This window comes from Columba livia, chromosome 13, assembly GCF_036013475.1.
Source record: "Columba livia isolate bColLiv1 breed racing homer chromosome 13, bColLiv1.pat.W.v2, whole genome shotgun sequence".
NCBI classification, from domain to species: domain Eukaryota; kingdom Metazoa; phylum Chordata; class Aves; order Columbiformes; family Columbidae; genus Columba; species Columba livia.
The window spans coordinates 10,358,369-10,372,498 of record NC_088614.1 but is presented as its reverse complement, the minus strand read 5'-3'; the positions used below and the strand labels follow the sequence as shown (position 1 = coordinate 10,372,498).

Sequence of the window (14,130 nt, the reverse complement as noted above, 5' to 3'; positions counted from 1 at the left end):
TATGTCAGCACAATATAGTTCTCAGAACTCCAACAAGCTGATGCTATGTTTTACCAAGGTAAAATTTGAAGAATATGCCGGGAAGCATGGACAGAGCCATAGCACTGTTCTGGGGCAGCATTTTGCACCCGAACCATTCCCTACTGAAAGAAATTTCCTTGTTACTGATTGACTTTTCACCTGAGGCCATTAAGTTCCACCCATCCATGCCCTACTCACACAACCTGTCAGCCCTGATTCTACCATCTCCAGATTTGGGGGAGCTTAAGGAGTAGCATCCCTCTGGTGTCAGAATTGATCGCTACTGCCTTTGCTGCTGACAGCTCCTGGCAGAACACTTCTCACAGCACCTCTCGAGCATCCACCCTCCCCTCTAGCCGGACTTAAGCCTACCCAAATTGTGCCAAATCATCGTGACATACTACATTGTTTCACACATTCGAACTTCATGTTCTGCTGGTTTTCCATAATTAGAGTAACACTCCCAGTGTGATCTTCCATTGGCCACAGTACTGCTTTGAGGCTTCGGTGTTTCTTTCAGTTATGGCAAACCAAAAATATAAAATTCTGCATGTTTTCTGTCTAAGGGAATATTAAGTGCTTCACTCACCCTTCCAGTGCAGATCAATTAGTCTAAGGCCGAATCTCAAACTCAAACACTAGAAGACCTGACCAAATATTTCAGTTCTATACGATTTCCATGCAGCACCTGAAATCCAGCTTCACTCTGCTACCCCCAAAAGCGTCTCCACCTTTTTCACACAGGAAAACTTGCACTTACAAAACTGTATGTTAGCTTATCTACTAAAACTAGAACCCACATATTTAATGAAAATAAATGATTTACATCCAATACTGAAACATTTTATCTGGTTTCTTTATGCTTCAACCGAAAAAAACCCCACACACATTTGTCACTGGCACCATAGCCTGGACCCACATCAGCAAGATGCTCCCTGCAGATGTCCTCCAAGTCAGAAGATGCACATGGCCACACCACGTCTGTCAGCAGCTGGATCTCTGAAGTACGTTACTTGCTCTGCTAGAAAAAGCAGCTTAGGTAACTCTGCAAGTGTGAGATGCAGTTCTGCTCCCAGTTATACTTGTGACTTCCTACACGTGCTTGTGCTTTCACATGGTTTCCTCTAAAGAAAGATTTGGCACAGTGCACATGTCCTACTTTGCCGTGTCCCTGTCAAGGCCATATCTGTCCCATGTTCATACTTCTTTTTTTCAGTGTTTAGGCAGCTGGGTCCAAGGGGAGAGAAGTGAAGGTTCACTGCAACTATTCTTTATTCAAAGGAACATTGACCTCCCAGACAGAGAAACAGTTGAAATGGTTTAGTCCTAGTAACCTGGCAAATTGTTTGAGGAAAGTAAAAAGCAAAACCTTACATTTTCCTGGAACTATTTTAAAACAATGAATTTTGCCTTTCTCTGCTCTCAGCTTATTTCCTTGAAATCATTCTCTGTCTGTTCTAAGAGGGTTGTCTTCTTAAAACAATGACACCAAAACAAAGATTTTCACCCCCCTTCATTGTCCAGCGGCATCAGCCACTTCCAACAACGTGTCTTGAAAACATCTGTTAAGAAATAAACCTGGGGAGGTAAGAATCACACTACCCAGGAGGGCTATGAAGTTCTGTCTGCATTGATGCAGTCATATCTTTGGGTATTCTGCAGTAAAAACTTGTGTGGGTGCCCTTGTGCCTGCTAAGAATGCCTTATTGGGAGATCTCACACATCTTCTCTAATCATGCTAAGGGAACAATAATGGAGAGCATTAGCAGAGACCAAGCCAGCCTGCATAAACACACCCTGCAAAAAAGATGCTCCTAGCAAGTAAAGTAGCCCAATACACTATGAGATAGCAGTGGATATCTTGCAAAAATACAGTCACTCTGAGGTCACATGTGAAGTGTCTGTGTAGAGCAGTAGTGCAGAACGCTGGGTGGCTGAGGATGCATTCCTCTGATCCCCCTTGGAAAACAGGCCAAGTTGACCATTCTCTCCTCAGGTGACAGCGTATGGGGATGACAGCCAAATCTAGTGTGCTTGCTGCTTCCCAGCACACATGCTTCCTTTCAAAAGCTAGTAAGATGCAAAGAGGTACAGTCTTTTGGTTCGAGGGACTACAGCCATGTTTGTTTCCCAGAGTACAGGGCCTTGCAGATTCCTTGTTCCTCAAGCTCAACACACAGAGCAAAGCCCCGTTCGCGTGCTCTGCGCTCAGACCTCCATCATGATCTCAACACTGATGTGGTTTGGGGAAAAAGTAAACACCACATGCACTTTCATTTCAAACAAACAGCAGCTATGACCTAGTCAAAGATTAAACTGCACATGAAGCTAGTATGGAATTTTCCTCTTATCTTAATGTCAATATATTTATAAATATTTACAGGAGTTTAGGATAGCAGGATCATTTGAAGACACAGTCTTTAGTCAGTGTTCTGTTATGTGCTTTTAATCTGTACTGGCATTTGGCAACTGATAGCTTAATTTAATAACTGCTGTATCATATTATGATGTGTCAGACTAAGCAATTGACAAGCATATGTCCAAAAGCAGAAAGTATCCCACAAAAGTTAATGCACATGGTTTCTTGGCTGGAATAACCAATAGAGAAGAAATCTTGAAATAGGAAGTACAGCCTAACTGCACACTGGGTGTCTTCTCTGTATATATTTTCCCTCAAGGCAAAGCAGTGATTTTTGAATACAAGGGGGTAATTCAAAACTGGAAAAGGAGCATGTAAGGCAATGAGCTTAATTCAGCAGCATAAAGTCTGATGAAGAGGGCTGCAGAAGGCCTTTGCAAATTCTTGGATTAATTCCTTTGCCATAGCTTAAGCCATTCTGCAGCTCTTTAGCCTAACTTTAGTTTTCTTCACTTTATCAAGATCAATAATCACTTAAGATAAACTATTTAGTAGCATTCCTGAAAGGCTTAGAAACATGCACAGCTGGGGTCATCCAGAGCTAACATAGCAAACATCATTGATTTCCTAAAAGGAAAAAAAAAAAAGACATTTCTGCAGCAGACCCCAATAGTTTTTAGCTTTGAGCATTTACAAAAGGGCCATGCTAGAGTTATCCCACAGCTTCCCACCCTCAGGGCTAATTTTCACCTTCCCCTGAAGCAGCTGATACCATAAGAAGTAGATGCTGCTTAGATCCAGGTCACCAATTCCGATTGTTCCTGCTTTGCAATGTTTTTTTTTCTGCTGTAACTTTACGAGCCTCTGGGACGTTCTAAGAGATTGTAGCATGTAAGCCCCTTACTCTTAACAGGGCTTTCATGCACATCGAAAGATCAGCTGAAGTGATATATTCAAAGTTTTCCTCAGACCAAATTTCCCCTCACAGTAGCACCACATGCCACAACATGGAACTATTCCACATAAAACTGGATAAACCGGTGTCTTTTTCAAAGACAATCTTATCACTTAGTCACAGTATAACAGTAATGCATTAAAGTGTAACAAAATTATTTCATAGGTCAAGGTTTCTCACCTGTGATTGACAGCTCTGTTTCTAGACTAGTTTAAGGAGGCTGGAACACGAAAGGAGCTGCCACTTTCTGTAAAACGCCACGTGCTATTTTGAAATACGTGCACATCTTCTGGGGTCATTTCTGTGGTGCAGGAACATAAAAAAATATTCACTATGAACCCTGAAAAGATTTGGCACAGTGAATTTACAGGAAAGAAAGAGACAGGATTTCTGCACAAGAATAAAGCCATTCAGTAACTAATTCCCCAGTGCATTTGTTTTAGAAATACCTAGCGATTTGGGTAATTCCACATTTAGCTGACAGTCATCCGTTTTTGCACATGTCAAAGCTTAGAGCTGAGCACAGGTCAATGAAACAAGTGTGCAATGCTGCTGTAGCAAAAATTATTTTTCACTATATGTATTCAGCATCTAGCAGATTAAAAACCAAACTACCCTGAAGATCTTATTCAAGTTGCTTTTCTGGGAGAAATTTCACTAAAGGCATCTTACTTGCTTCTCCTCCACAGCTATTTTACCAAAAGCTTATTATTCCTGTTTCAAGTGTATTTTTTGCTTTAATAACTTTGGGTTTGGTTTGCATTTTTGGTGTTCTTGTGGGTTTTGTTTGTCTGTTTTAAATGTCTTTTGGTTTTTGTCTACCAGGCAGCTATTTCTACACTAGAGATGGAAGACTCTAAGTCCTGTGCCCTTGCCAGTCGTTATTCTATAGAGAGAAATAACTTATTTATAATCCATTCACATTTTTGGCAGCTGTCAAACCAGCTGCAGCATGCCCTATTTTTTCTTTTTCCATAGTGAAATTGTCCCAAGCAAGGATGAAAAGGAGGGGGTGGTTTTGGTTCCCTGGTCAATATTTGTGTTGATTGTGAAAATGCCAAGTTGGAATGATCAAGCTAAACCTCTACCAAAGAACCTCAGCGCAGCAATATTAACTGACCCTTTACCTGAAGGCTGAAGTCACGCAGCAGAGCGGTGACAGTAAAGTACCCAACTTGCTCTGTTTATCAGTCTAGACTGATAGATGCTCAGCATGGCAGGGTGGTGTGGCACTGAGGTAACCAGAAGTGCAGGCTTTGGTATCAGCTCCCTGGGAGTCATGTGAAGCCTTCGTTTGCACTCCTGACACACCGAAGGTTAACATTCAAGGCTATCAGCAGTAACTGCAGATCAGAGCTGCTCTGCCATGTCATGGGGAGCTCGTGTCCTTGTCTCCGCTGCTCCGCTGCTCGCTGTGCCTGAACACATACCCAAATTGTCATAGAAGGTAACTAGAGCTTGCTGTATTTGCACAAACATAAGTCAGGCCAGACTGACCCAAAGGGTCCATCCAGCCTGGTTCCCAACCTCAGCAGTGAGCAGTAGCAGACACCTACAAGAGGGAACAAGACAAGGATGTGAAGTTTGTCTTGTGCCTTCCCCCACCTCCAGCTATTTGCAGCTGAGTGAACTGGCTGGAATTGGCTGAGGTTTGCTCACTTGCTAATGCCTTCCATTTATTTTTGTCTAGCTCCTAGTAATTTTACATGGCCTCTAGAACTTGTATTGAATGGAGATTGCACAACTGATCCCTCTCTACACCACTCAGCTCTATATACTTCTATTATATTTCTCTCAGTCTCTTCACTTACTCCCACTACAGAAGCTATTCCATACCCTATATCAACCCGTTCCACCTCCTCTAGATGTTCTCCAGATCTCTCATATGCTGAGATGAAAAAAACAGCATCTCATCCAGTCATCTCAGCATGGCTTATGCAGCAGCCCTCCGGTTTGGCCTCTATCCTTTCCTAGCACTAGATTTGCTTCGGTACCAGTAAGCACTGAGCTGACAGTTCCACAGGACTATTTATCATGACCTTAGATTCAAGTTCAAGCTAGTCCCTACTCTGACTAAGCTTCCTTGCCTGGGCCTGTGCCAGAGTATGAGAGAACACAAAAGAATTGTGCAAAAGTGTGAAGTAATACGACAGTAAAAGAAGCATTGCACAGCTTGTTCTTCAAATCAATGCTGCCACACACACACCTGATAAAAAGCAAAGTAAAAAGCCTTGGAGATTATCCGGATACTTCTTGTTCACGAAGAAACCTCAATAAAATAACTGAAGGGCATGTGGGAGGAAGCATGTTCTCACCTTACGCCTCAGGAGGGAGGTGGCCTTTTGTAAACAGAGCAGAGCAGCATGAAGAGCTCATATTGCACTGCATTCCCTGGCCTGATCTCGATCTGCTCTTATTCTCTCTCCTGGAAAAAAGGATACATGAAGAGCTTATACAAAGTCACTCCTAGGTTAGCCTCAGGAGTGGCTGTTATTCATGCACATTTGAAAGAGGCAAAGTACCTGCACAGCCAGTGAATGTGCTGAGCCCTTAGCTAACCTGGAACAGACACAGTGGATATTGAGCAGCACCAAGGTAATGTGCAGGACTTTCAGGTACCCCCTGTCACACACAGACAAAGCTGTTGAGCCTGGGACAGCCAAATCTTCTGTGCATCTGCTGCCCACACTGCAATGTTAAATCCCCTTTGGCATGCAGGCTTTCTACAAAAGCAGCCCATTCTGTTGACCTTGCTTTGAGTTTTGCTTCTCCACTTCAGGCCAACAATCCCAGCAAACAACTAAGTCACTGTTGTATGACATCATTCTCCATTTATTGTCTCTTATCTCACCTTCTACTGAGGCCTAACCTTATAATCTTCACTCTTATCTCCCTGCAGTGTTTCTCTACCCTCTTCTCACCCCTGAGACCACTGAATCACATTAAAAGCTTTTCTATTACTGACCACGAAGAAAGGCAGTCAGACATTCATAAGTGTCCCAGCAGCAAAAATAAGGCATATGCCAGTTGTCAATTTGCTCATGTTTGATGTCCCTACTATGGTAAACTGTAGTGGAAGCATCAATTCACAGGTTTTTGGCACTCAGCATTCAATGCCTTCCAAACTTAGTACCTCAAAAAAAAACAAGTTGCACACCCTGACATGGGCACATTTCACAGCACTTAGTAATTCAGCTCCTGGCCCAAAATCACTCCAGCATGCTGACTGGCACTGCAAAATGCACCGCAAAGGATGAAGACTCCAGAGTTGAGAACTGAGTCTCTGGACAAATGCTTTCCACTGAAAGTACTGTTGAGAGAATTTATAAGTTCAGTGAAAAACATATCATAATTTCAGTTGCATCTAAATATTATGAAATTGTAACACCAAGAAAGCACATTTTATTTCTTCACTTACATGTTTGGTTGTTGGTTGGTTTGGCTTTTTTTTTAATTCTAAGAATTTAAAGTTAAGATGAAAAAAATCCTAAGGAAAGTAACGTTTCACTCCATTCTAAAAGGAATTCTCATTTTCTCGCATCACTTACCAAAACCACTACCATCAGCATACATGAGCACACCTGACACTTTATTTGACTCTTCAGTTCAGCCTGTGAATAAAAATATAAGCTATGAGCCCAACTATATTGGGAAATAAACAGCACTTCATACAAACTTTGCAAGGTAACAAAAACTATTGCTGTCAATTATCTTGAGTTACTTTTCTGTTTCATGTATTTTAATTTGAATTTAAGCATACAAGTGATTACAGAAGAGCAGCTGCACTCATGGTTAAGGGTAGATATGATCAAGTACTTTTGTTTCAATGCTCGGGATCCTCAGGTTCCAGTCAGTAGCCTTAAGACAGAATGGGACAAATGTAGTTTCAGCAAAATAATTTCAGTTACATTCATCTATAGAATTATGCAAGCTTGCCATATGTGTCTCTGATTTATGATTTTTTCACATCTATTAATACAAACTATTACAATGGGACATAATTTTAGAAAATATGTGGGTTTTTTAGTTTTGCTGCAGGATTCCCAGTACCACTTAGCTTTCATACCCTGCAAGTGAAGCACATTCGGTATGAAATCTTGATGGTTTTCTCACTGTTCTGTCATTTGGGAAAACATAAGCACACCTGCCCTGCTGTCACAGCAACACTGTTGGTGTTGGAACGTCATTAAAAGTTGGTGTCATTACTAAGCTCTGTCCTGGGAATGCACTCAAAGATTGCGCAGTTCATCACAAATACACAAAAGCATACTAGAAAAAAGCCCCATCAAATAAGCAAGTGGCACATACATGAGCATGTAATAGCAGAAATCCTCTTACAAAACAGGAGAATTTCATAATATAAGGAAAACCTCTGATCTTAACAGGGTGTCAGTCTGTCACACAAGTATTGTATAGGTGTGACTGGGTGTCAAATAAATGCTTTCAATCATTAAAGGACACAGAAACAGTTCTTACTAAAAAGAGCTAAAACTTTCTAATACAATAGACTAAGGGATTTGTAATAGTTATTTACAACACCAGTTCAATTTTAGCTATAGAATATTATCCACCAGGAATTAATTCGTATTTTTGCATGCTGTGAGTGGGTTTTTTGGCCCGAGATGCCATTGCAGCTGCTTTAGCCATGCAGCATGCTGCAACACACCAAAGCACCGCTCAGGCACATTCTGCTGTGAACAGGCATCTCTTCTCCTACAGCTGCCAAACCCTTCAGGATCACGAGGATAGAGCACATTTCATATCAGTCATTCTTGCTGAAAATCCTCCACAGTCCCTGTCTAACAGGCCACTATAGGAACAGCCTATGACTTTGATATTCCTGCATCTTTATAGCCACATTATTTTTCAGTTTCATATCCCTCCAAGATGTTGCAATTTTATACAGAATTTCTGTTTCTACAGAAACTTTGCATATTTTCCAAGATGCAAATATTTATTTCCTAATATATATATGAATAACTAAAACAAGCAGTCTATGACAGCAAGTTTGTTGAACTTTGTGTTAAAACTACTTTTATACTGCATTTATTCTGGAGGAATGTTTGTCCCACAGGTTTTGATCTTATCTTTAGCCTCTACTGAGAAATTACTTCCATGAACTTTGGAAGGTCAACTTGTTAAACATCTATGCACTCTCCCCTACTCTTCCTAATCTTCTAGAAATAATAATTAACTTAATTTTCTGGGAAGGCGATGGTGACTTTACTACCCAATTCACATTATGTGTTTCGGATTACTCATCTACTTCAACTATGCTGCCTCCAAGGGTTTTTCCTTACAAAAATTCTGTACTGAAGCTTACTAGGTTATTTCTTCTGTTCCTTATTTCTTCAGCCAAGAAGCAACATACTTTTCTAAAGCTTGCAAAAGATGGCTTCATGCCCTGGTGCAGGTACAAGCTCATCAAAAGCAACATACCGCAAAGCAGCTGGACTCTGTTGGGAGATGAAACAATTGAGTCAGGCAGGACTCCACACCAAACCTCTTCTGCCTAATATCAACTCCTGTTCTTTAAAGATTCTGCCAAACTCTTTGTAAATCAGTTGCCCAATACCACTTTGGGAATAATACTGGCATATTTGCTGGAGCAGAGCAGATATTTCAGCAGCTTGTTGAAGGAGTATTTGGTCCATCAAAAGAATGTGCCTAGCATGGGAAGGCAGGTTCACTAGTTACACCTGGCAGAGGGAGAAAAAGAGCTTTGAGGGAAATCAGCCCATCTCCAGTTGATCAGGTGCAGCAGCTCCTCAGAGGAAACTTGCTGGTTTCAGCAGCAACTGGCTTCTACCAGTGGAGAGGGGTATCACACAACACATCCCATTCCACAGGACATTGCTCACCACAGAATTGCTCTAAAAACTGGGAAGTACAGGTCATAGTCTATTGCATTTGAATAACACCAGCCCACATTTGCGGAGATGCCTTGTCTAATGAGGAAGTCACCTGTTGGGAAGCCGTCAGATCCTGTATAGACCTCTAACTCAAAACCAAAACCTTGCTGGTTTGTTTATTTAAACTTCTAAACATAAAGCTGTTCTGAAAGAAGTCCAAGACATACAAGAAGTGTCTGAGCAACACATTAAAACAAGCCTGAATTTCAAGTTCATAGAGTTTCATTATAACAGCCTAGTATCATGTGTCACAGAGGAGTTCTTTCTGGGTGAGTATCACTGATGGATGAAAAGGAGTCTGTTAGCTGAGATACTGTAAGATAGCTGCCAGAATTCCATACAACCTTAGCCAGTTCCTTACTTTCAGAAGTACACTTCTCATAAAAAAACAGGATCACATTCCTCCTGGGTTTACTCAATTTAGTGTTGAGCAAGGCAGTCAGTCTTCAAGGGATAAAACAATAAACATTTTTTCAGCTTGTAAACGCAGCTCATACATGTTAATTACTCACTTCAATCTCCTCATCTGAAACACTAACAAGAATGAGGCTGTTGTGGGGGAAGGTGCCTGTCAACATTCCTGACAGCTTGCTTTTGGAACGTCCTGTGTGTTTTGTTTTTAAGGGTCTGAGCTAAATCACACCACATTAAATAGAAAGGCCTGTTGAAGCAAAGGTAAGCATTCCAATTAGTTTCAAGGGCATTTGGAATAGCCTTCCTATATAATTGATATATTGTGATAGTTTTGTAATACAGCAAAAGGTACAATGTTTTTCCATACACCAAAGCGGTAATCTCAAAGTTTTAGGAAGAAACCAGGCAAAGAGAAGATTAACCAAACTAGGATCAGATTGCTCCTTTTCCAGTAGGGCTCTGTATTTTCCTAAAAAACACACTTGTGTTTCTAAGCATGGAAAAAGGCAAAATAATATTAAAAGTGAGCATAAATCTTTTTGAGAGCTTTGAGCTTGACCAATCTCCCTCCATCCTACAAAGAAAATCCCAGAAATGTGTGTTCCAGTCTGTGCACGTAGGTGAAATACAGTAACACTAACCAGTTAAGATATGGCTTGGTGGGGTGCCAGTCCCTCTCCTTTTCTTGAGGATATGCTCCTATACTTTCGTTGGGGAAGCCTCTACCAAAGCCATTTATTCAGACTCTTCTCAGAAGATAATTGAAAGAAGGTCCGTGACCACCCACACAATAAACTCCCAGCCCCACATGATGCAAGAGTATTAAATGTTTGTGCAAAACACAGAGTTGATAAATAAAAACAAATAGATTAGAGAAGCCTTAACCTGCTTGCAGTTGAATTTATGGTAGCAGCTTCTTTAAGTTGTATCTGCAAGCCTTTTCTTCCTCTAGCTCACAGCAGCAGCCTGTGCAAATAATTCAGAGTTGATCTGAACACAAGACTGCTGCAGTCCACCACATGCTGCTTCCATTTATGTGAAAACAGGAGTTCGGAGATCCCTTTTTTGCTTTCAAAACATCTTCAGCTGCTCTTTCAATTCCCTAAACTGCTGCTGAGAGCAGCACAGATGGGCTCTACTTTCTCCAATTTAACATCTGCACAAAAGCTGGGCAGGCAGCTCCTCAAGTGCCAGTTTGAGACCAACAGGTACATTTTTAACCTTCCAGCTCCAGGGTTTTATTCATGCTGACAAAGCCAGGATGCTGTCCTCACCCACACTGATGAGACCATACTGATCACTTCTCTCTTAACCTCCTTCTCCCTGACTCATCTTATTAAATATCTGCCAGCAAGTTCACTTTACCTTTGCTCTAATTTTCCCATTTAGGATGTTTTATTAGATTAAAACAACAACAACAAAAAATCAAGTTGTGTCTGAAAAGTCCTGTTTATAGTATAAGCTGCATTTTACCTCTATCTCATATACACCCTGATCAAACAAGGAATGGGCAGATGGAAGTCTCCTCATCATGAGTGATTAACAATGAGCTGTTTCTTACAGTTCAAGGATTTACTCAGTTACACAGCTTGTTATAGCTCTCTGGATGGTCTGTGTTCCCTGCCCAATGCTCAAATTGTTGGAAGATGGGACTGTACCACAGTCACCTTACAGTAGCAGAAGGAGCTTTACTTCTGTCTATCCTGTTCTTCAGAGCACTTTTCAGCTACACCTAGATATTAAAAGTGTTAAACTCAGAATATGATTTTAAAAGCAATGGGTAGAAAGATTTAGAAGTCATGTGTCTTGACACAATCACTCCAGCATAAAACCAGTTACATCCCAGTCTCTTTCTGTGGCAAATAGGAAAGATGCAGAGGAATAACAGGAGACATCTTTGTGAAAGGAAGAGTTTACATTAGTGGTTAGCAAAAGCATTACCTGATAGATAAAAACAACCCAGATACTAAGGTTATCTCCAGACTTGATTTATATTTGATAAGTCACTTGAGCCCTCTGAACTTCCCGTCCTCTGACTGAAGTTATATTGCGCAGGCAGGGAATATTTTTCAGAGCATGTGATCTCATTTTTCTCAATGCTGTACAAACAATCCCTTTTACAGCTTCAAAAGCTAATACAAACAGTTTAAACAGATCATTTCTACAGACCTATAATGAAGAACATCTGATTTTTTACCACATAATTAGAGGCCTTTTCCAAATATGTAATATGCATCTGGATGAGTAAACTGAAAATCCCGGTACTTGGTATATTAACACTACAACAGAAACTGAACATATTCCAGAATTACATATTCAAGGCTTCTTGAGGGCTTTCAAAGTTATATACAGTTACATTTGTATTGAATCACTAAGATATATTACACTCCATGAAAGTTCTGCCTCTCTTCCTGTGGTATTTCATTGTCATGCATCTAAACCCAGCATGGTCCTTGTGAACTCCAGCTGACACACTCAGAAGACTTCTGGCCACACATCTGTATGAAGTGGCATGCAGCCATACCTCCTAAAGCTTTCATCTCACGCAGCTTCACAACAGGACTGACCAAGCCATATTTAGACTGAGATTTCCAAGGAAAACAGCTTAACAAGCATAGAAACTGAGCAGGATAGTCTGAATGAAGCTATGCGACGTGACTGCATTTACAGGGCCCATACCTGCAGATACAGGTGTCCATTCTGATTGCAGCCTTAAGACACTGAAAAAAATCAAAGGCAGCACATTACAAATGGAGATATACATAATGCAGTACAGTTTTGTGTGTTACTACTAAAGACATTTAAAGTCCAGTTAAAAAATAAATTCGGCTACAGTATCATGGTCAAATTCAGATTTTATCATTACAGCTTGAGGAATCAGCAGAAGACAGTAACATTCAACAAGCTGCTGGCTCTCAGCCCAGTATTATTTGCATTATAGATACCTAAATATTATTAAGATAGTTCACTTAGCCCAGTTCAATCAGAAATCATTCCACTGCAGCTAAAAGAGCTCGAAAGTTTCAGAGATTACACCCTGGGAGATACTATGGGTTTCAGTAGAATCTGTAGTTTAATAATCACTGAAAAAAATAGTTTTAAAATAGCCTAAAAGCAAACTTAGATGCCCATCATTAGGCATTCTCAGTCAAAAACACATGCAAGAGTTTCAAGTTGCTAACACTTCACACTTCCAGGTTTTCTATGAGAAAGATAACATCAAGGAAATAAAAACTTTGTTCACAACAGCTGCCTAAGACTGCTTTCAAGATTCACTGAAGTGTTAACATAGAAAGGAAGGGTTTATCTCACACTACGTTATTAGCACTACATTTAGTACAACTGACAACTAGATGTTATTGCAACACATAGTTATCTAAGGCTTTATTTTAGCTTCTGTGAGTTCCCACCTTGGCAGCTCCACAGAAAACGATTACATATGCAAGATGCCCACTGCTAGCCAGAGATCTGAAATGAAAATGTATTTATAGAGAGGAACACTCAGCAGAAGATTCAGATCCAATTAAGTTGTCACAAATGATATCACTACTCTACAATTCCAGATGAGTTTCAAGAACTATTTAACCCATATTTGATCTTGTACTATAATCCTATCAAAAGGAAATTAAAGAAATATTAAAGTAATTTCATTTTAATTAATGCTTATGTTTAAAAATTGAGTCATCATTGCAGTTGAAGAAGCCTTGGCACAGAGGAGAAACAATCTTAAAAACTCCCTTGTGCTTGTTCAGTGAATTTAATCTCATCGCACAGGTTCATATGCACTTCGAACAACCTTAAAATCTCAACACAAAAATCACTTCTATAAACTGTGTTCCAATGCATTCCCCAAAGCCATGCTGTAATTAAGAAAAGGACTCTCAGGACATGGTTTGATGATACAAACCATCAGCAACAGAAACAGCTAAGTCACTCTATTTGTCCACCTTTCCGGTCAGTGGTTTCTCATCCTACCCATTATCTGCCCTCAGCTGTACAAACACACTATTTATTGTGACAGTCAATTAGAACCAGGAACAAACTCCCATTTAAAAATAAAAACTTGCTTGCATCTTCTCTAAACCAGTAAACACAAATCCACTTTGCCTTGTGGCTCCAACCACTATATTAGTCATCACAGGACAAGATGGGTTCTTGCTTTGATTTTCATCTTGTGATTAATATTTCTTTACTTACAAGCTGATTAACAATAGTGAAAGATCAAGGGAATTAATGAAAATAGTAGCTCCATTTGCAATAGAATAAAGCCTTAAACCAGTCTTATGTAAGAGTGGAATGTCAGCTATCATGACAGACTTGGTCTTCCTCTGGCTTGTGAAGAAAGGTACCAGGGCCACTGAGCAAGTGCCAAGCTAAGCCACATCACAACATGTCTAAGGAAGTCCAGGACTATAAAGCTTAACACTAACAATAGCCACAAAAAGCTGTCTGAAAATGTTCCGAATGGC

The 14,130-nt window shown here is 40.4% G+C and overlaps 1 long non-coding RNA gene across 1 annotated transcript; it reads right to left on the bottom strand.

Annotated features, from left to right (window-relative positions):
* Nucleotides 1-3,516: 3,516 nt before the first annotated feature.
* LOC110360471 (uncharacterized) lies at nucleotides 3,517-6,948 on the bottom strand. Its single transcript, XR_002416388.2, has 3 exons — nucleotides 6,884-6,948; nucleotides 5,651-5,760; nucleotides 3,517-3,636 (listed from the first exon to the last, which is right to left on the bottom strand). It is a non-coding gene; the product is annotated as an uncharacterized LOC110360471 (long non-coding RNA).
* Between the last annotated feature and the right edge of the window lie 7,182 nt (nucleotides 6,949-14,130).